Source organism: Telopea speciosissima, chromosome 2 (assembly GCF_018873765.1).
Source record: "Telopea speciosissima isolate NSW1024214 ecotype Mountain lineage chromosome 2, Tspe_v1, whole genome shotgun sequence".
NCBI lineage: Eukaryota > Viridiplantae > Streptophyta > Magnoliopsida > Proteales > Proteaceae > Telopea > Telopea speciosissima.
Window position 1 is genome coordinate 36,025,940 of NC_057917.1, and position 6,866 is coordinate 36,032,805.

Consider the following 6,866-nt stretch of genomic DNA (forward strand, 5'->3'; position numbering starts at 1 on the left):
GGAACCCTAGTGGGCCCCGCTGGTGATTGAATCACTTGAATCACTGCTGTGCTTGGTCCTATAGCACAGACAAGCTGTGGACAGCACGATAAGTATATCCTAGGCTAGGGTCAGGTACAACCCTAAAAATGACCATTTTACCCTTTGAGCCACTGACATTGGTTGATGCACCGGAACATGACCTAAGGCCCGATGTAAGGCTCAGTGATTCCAAGAGTGAACCAATTGAACCCTGGGTCAACCTAGTAATATTAGGGTAACCATAGGACTTCTAATGACAGACTGCTAACTTAACATGGCAACTTTTGATTTACATCTAGGACTTGATCCTATGCTCGGGGACAACAACCAGACAACTGTTGGAACTGAATTTGTGACTGAGTACCTAGAGCCAAGTACTGGTGAGTGAATGATACTATCGTATGTGCAAATGTAATCATGATCTGAAGCCGGCTATTAATAATTCAATCATGGTTGTAGTGTTATTTACTTATAATTCAAGTTACTCAAATCACTTCATAGTATCTGTTGTTGATCAACATTGTGAATTCTATATGATGATTGTGATTGTCAGATTAGATGCCGTACTCGACTTGGAAATGGGGCTTGTGGTAGCCCGTACTATGGGATACGGTTGACACCGCTTGACTCATACGATGCCATGTAGACATGGGGCTAGAGTTTCATCACCCGTGCCACGAACCCTTGCCAATAGGGGTTAAGGTGTTGGATACTTGTGGGGCAATTATCGGGGAGTGAAAAAAAAAAAAAAAGAATAAAAGAACACGGGAATGGTGCATATGGGCTATAAGCTAGAAAAGAAAATGAGGGAAGAACGGTTGTCTCCTTAGGTTAATCACAGAGGGCTGGTCGGGCCGTCCTTGGTGAACGAATGCGGGGGCTGACCAGTCTTCTCTGATAACTCAATGGGTGTATCACGGGAAGGGGTTAGAAGCCCGCACCAGGGATACATGTATTGGGGATTGTAGTGGCAGAGACCCGACTTAGTTGTAATGATAGGTGGCTAACAATAAAAATTTGGACTTCCATATCATGTAGAATCATATAACTTGTGAATTGTGATTGCATATGCATGCATGATTGATGTTATTTGTTCACGAGCTCAGTGGGGCTCACACTCTGTTTTGCAATGCTCTTCTTAGATGATCCTGTAGGTGGATGCCACTGTGGCATGGCGGGCTATCTCGAGGAGGAGAGTTTTGGTTATTATGACGATGTTGGTGTGGACCCCGACAGAGGTCATACCTATTCTGCGTACATTCTCGGTGGTCATTGCAGATGAAGACCATTGAAGCGTGCATGTGATGTTTTGACTGGGGACTCCTTTTGGGTTTTCTGGAGTTATCCCCGTTCTGACTTGGTTGTGTAGTTTTTATCTTTGTTTTTCTTTTTGGGGCTGAGAATGCTCGTCCTGTATATATTTTTGTATGTGCTTATCAGCTTTTATTTCTTTGTTGTGGGTTGTGTGTGCCCGGGGGATGTATCAAACAAAACTTTATTTGTATATATTATCATCATTTCCCATATCGCTATACTTCCATTTACTTTTAAATTGTAGACATCATGCATTACTCTGATCTTACTTATGGTTAAGATGTGGATATGGTTCCATGATTGTAAGCACTGATTCTAGATCCGTGGGATTTGGCGGATTGCCGTTACGTAATTCGGGTCACCTACCCAATCCTCCTAGGGGGTGGTTTGGGGTGTGAAACTAAGGCTTTTTGGCCACTCTGATAGATACGAAGGCAGAGATAAAACCCTTGGAGGAACTTGACGTCGTCATAGAATTTCCTGATGTTTTTCCAGAAGATCTAACCCAGCTATCGCCTAACCGCGACATAGAGTTCACGATTGATCTAATTCCTGGTGTAGCACCGGTATCCAAGGCACCATATCGAATGGCACCAATCGAACTGAAGGGGTTGCAGGTCCAACTTCAAGACCTGCTGAAGAAAGGTTTTATACGACCCAGTGTATCTCCCTGGGGAGCACTCGTGCTGTTCGTAAAGAAGAAGGATGGTAGCATGCGGCTGTGTACGACTACCGCGAGTTAAATAAGCTGACCATCAAGAATCGATACCCGTTGCCACGCATCGACGACCTATTTGACCAGCTACAAGGAGCAAGAGTTTTCTCCAAGATTGATCTTAGGTCGGGATACCATCAACTGAAGATCAAGAGCGGCGAAATTCATAAACGGCGTTTAGAACTCGATATGGACATTATGAATCCTTGGTTTTATCGTTCAGGTTAACCAACGCCTCAACAACATTCATGGACATGATGAATAGGGTATTCCATGACGTTTTGGACAAGTTCATCATCGTATTTATTGACGATATTCTGGTGAACTCCAAGAGTGAGGAAGAGCATGCTCGATACCTTACCTATGTGTTGCAGCGGTTGCGGGAACACCAGCTTTACGCCAAGTATAGCAAGTGTGAATTTTGGCTACACCAAATTGGATTCCTAGGACACATCGTCACCAAGGACGGCATTAAGGAAGACCCAGGCAAGGTGAAAGCGATTCATGAGTGGGAGACTCCGAAGAGTGCCACTGAGATCTGAAGTTTCTTAGGCTTGGCCGGGTATTACCACCGATTTATTAAAAATTTCTTGCGCATCTCGGCACCCATGACAAAACTCATAAAGAAGGGCGCCAAGTTTGAGTGGAATGAAGCATGCGAGAAAGGCTTTCAGGAATTGAGAAACCAATTGGTAACGGCTTCGGTTTTGACCATCCAGGATGGCACTAGAGGAATGGTAGTATATACTGACGCATCCAGGATAGGATTGGGTGGCGTCCTAATGCAGAAAGGTAAAGTGGTCGCCTACGCCTCCAGACAATTGGAGGAACACGAAAAGAACTACCCCACTCATGATTTAGAGTTGGCAGTGGTAGTCTTCGCATTAAAGATATGGCAGCATCACCTATACGGTGAGAAGAATGAAATCTTCAGCAATCACAAAAGTCTAAAGTATTTCTTCACCCAAAAGGAGCTGAATATGAGACAAAGGTGGTGGTTAGAATTGGTGAAGGATTATGACTGTGAAATCCAGTACCACCCCGGTAAAGCCAACGTTGTAGTGGATGCGTTAAGTAGAAAGTCTCAGACTGCATCCCTCACTTCCTTGGTTGTAAGCGAATAGTTATATGAAGAAGCTCGGAAGCTTGATCTAGAGTTCGTGATCGAAGGAACGGCTATACAACTAGCAGCTATGGATTTCCAGTCATTGATATGAGAGGAGGTAATTGCGAAGCAACCATTGGACCCGAGCTGGCCAAGATTATTTGGGAAGTACAACAAGGAGTCCATAAGGACCCAGATTTTTCATTGGCCCATGATGGTGCATTGAAGTTTGAGACAAATTGTGCATGTCGGATGATTTTAACATCCAAGACCGAATCCTTAAAGAGGCGCACAACTCACCCTATTCAATTCATCCTGGGTGCACGAAGATGTACAAGGACTTGAAGAAGTACTACTGGTGGATTGGGATGAAAGAAACCATAGTGATATACGTGTCCAAGTGCCTCACCTGTCAATAGATAAAAGTAGAGAGACACCGACCGTATGGACTGTTGTAGCTGCTCCCTATACCTGAATGGAAGTGAGAAAGGATTACTATGGACTTCGTGACAAATCTACCCAACACCAGGAAAGGGATAATTGTAGACGGACTGGCGAACGTAGCTCACTTCGTACCAATCAAGATAAGTTATTCAATGGAGAAGCCTGCCCAGCTATATATAGAAAATATAGTCCTCTTACACGGAGTGCCTGTCAGCATAGTATCTGTTAGAGATCCTCAATTTACTTCAAGGTTTTGGAGAAGTTTATAAAAGGCATTGGGATCTCAGCTAAATCTTAGTACAGCTTTCCATCCGCAGACAGACGGACAATCAGAAAGAACTATCCAGACTCTGGAGGACATGCTCAGAGCCTGTGTCTTGGAAATGAGTGATAGTTGGGATGCCCACATACCCCTGGTGGAATTTGCATATAATAATAGTCATCACTCCACCATTGGTATGGCACTGTTTGAAGCCCTTTATGGCCAGAAGTGCCGAACCCCGTTATATTGGGACGAGGTTAGTGAATGAAAATATCTCGGGCCAGAGATGATACAAGCAACCTGTGACAAGGTGGATATCATTAGAGAGAAAATCAAAGCAGCCCAATCAAGGCAAAAGAGTTATGCCGATAATCGAAGAAAGGGCATTGAATTTAATATCGGAGAAAAAGTGTTCCTTCGAGTGTCTCAAACAAAGGGATTGCTACATTTCAACAAAAAGGGAAGGTTGAGCCCAAGATTCATTGGTCCATATGAAATTCTCAACAAAGTGGGACCCGTAGCATACCAACTGGCGTTACCGCCATCTTTGCAAGGCATCCATGAAGTTTTTCATGTGTTAATGCTAAGGAAATATAGCAACAACCCGACACATGTACTCTCAACTGAACCTGAATAGTTGGACGTGGATATGACCTACGAAGAACAGCCTTCGGAGATATTGGATAAAAAGGAGCATAACCTCCGTAACTGCATGGTCGCCTTTGTAAAGGTTTGATGAGAAACAATCCAATAGAAGAAGCTTCTTGGGAACGTGAGGAAGAAATGAAAGAGCAATATCCCCAACTCTTGGAGTTGCAAGGTAAGCAAATTTTGAGGATGAAATTTTTGTAAGGTGGGGAGAAATGTCAAACCCTGCTCCTGACTGACTGGGATTTTGATTGAAGGACAGGAACCCCTAACATGGCACCCAAGCACAGTGTGGAGTATCACTCCAGTGATTGAAATTGATGAAGAAACCCTAAGGATGACCTCCTACATGCTTGTCAGTAGATGGATCACTAACCCTTGCAACTGCATAGCTCATAGCATAATGTATTGCCTGGACTCCAGGTATTCTTTCTTCTCTTCATAACTGTGGGTCCCACCCCTGGAAATGTGTGTAAAAGACCCTAAGTGACATGTGGGTACAAGGCCCTGACCCTGGGTCAAACCCCTGTGCAAGCCCACAGAGTTCCAGCCTTGCTAAATTCTCTAGGCGATGCAGACATCACCCAGAGACATCGCCCAGAGTGCAAAACTACATTATTTTAATGATTTAATCTATGGGGACCACCCATATTGGACATGGGCACCCTCCATAGGTTGAGGGGAGTCTGAGGGACCACCTCATACCCTTGGATCACTGTGGACCCCACCTGAGTGCCCAGAATGGCTGAGAATGCAGTAAAAAATGCATTTTGGAAATAGGCCTTAGCAGCCAAACAGGCCCTAGTCATGGGCTGGGCTATAAATACCAGTGCCTTGGGTTCATTTTAAACCCTTGGCTACTGTTCATATCGTGGGGGAAGGGAGAGGAAAGAAAAGAGAGAAAGAGAGGAAGAAGAAGAAGAAAAGAGAGGAAGAAGAAGAAGAAAAGAGAAGAAGAAGGAAGGAGGGAGCAGCCCTATACCCCTAAGCCCTGAATTCATGCCTCCTCAGCCCAGCTTAGGTATAAACATCCCTGCTCATACCTGCTGCTCTCTTTGATTCTCTGTGATTTGCTGGGTTTCTGGCCATTGGCAACCCAGAACAGCTGGGGGCTGCCATGTACCATCTCAAATCTACCATGCAAGCATGATGCATGGAAGATTTGAGGTTTTTATGATGATCTTCACATCTGTTTTTACATCTGGAACCGAAACCAGAACTGTACCTAGCAACACTGCTATGTTGCACTGAGAACAGGTTGTTTGGAGTCCTGATTGCAAGCCCTGGCTGCATGAGACCTAGCCCTAGGTGGTAGCAGCCTTGGATTACCATTTCTTATGTAAATCCAGCCTTGGAGGCAGCCAAAACCCAGATTTGCATCTGAAGAAACCCATAGCTACTATTCATTGGGCTTCTGGGCAGCCAAGTGGTGGGCCCAATTGAAAATCCACAAGGACCAGTGCAAAGTATGCCTGTGGGGTCCAAAATGACCTAACATTCATTGGGAGAAGGTCCATGCACTACCCATGGTACAAAACCTAGGAATCTCAGCCTGATTCCGATTTTGCAATCTCTGGGCGATGCAGACATCGCCTAGTGAAGGAAACTTTGCTGTTTTGATGCTCTGACCTGGGGATCCTCACCCTAGGGCCATGATTCAATGTTGGGAAGTGAAAAATGACCAGAATGCCCCTCCCCACATCTGTCCATGTGTGTGAATATTTTGGGAACCCAAGTGGGCCCCGTAGGACTTGGAAACCCTGCTTATGATGGTCCTGCAGCACTGTCAAGTTGGGGACAACATTGTAAGACTAATGTGACCTAGGAACATGTACTAATGTAATAAATGACCATTCTACCCCTAGGCCACCAACTCTGGATGATGCACCGGGATATAGGCCTAAGGCCCAGTGCAAGGCCCAGAGAATTCCAAGTAATGACCAACCGTACACCGGGTCAACCCAGTGAACTTAGATCAACCCTAGAACCTCCAAAAATAGTTTGGAATATTAAATGACAATTTCTAATTTATATCTAGGGTTTGATCCCGCGCTCGAGGCCTATAGCCAGACTGCAGCCGAAACTGAATTTGCAACTGAGTTCTTAGAACAGACCCAAGTGAGTGAAATATTATCGTGTATGTACATGTAACAGTAATATCATGCTGGCAATTAATTTCTTAAATTTATAATGCTGTGTTATTTAAATTCAATGCAATTACTCAAAACTGTTATACATCGTATGTATGTGATCAACTCTGTGATTATATCATGATGACTGTGAATGTTAGACTAGATGTCGTAGTCGGCTTGAAAACGAGGTCGGTGGTAGCCCGTAGTATGGGATACGGTTGACAC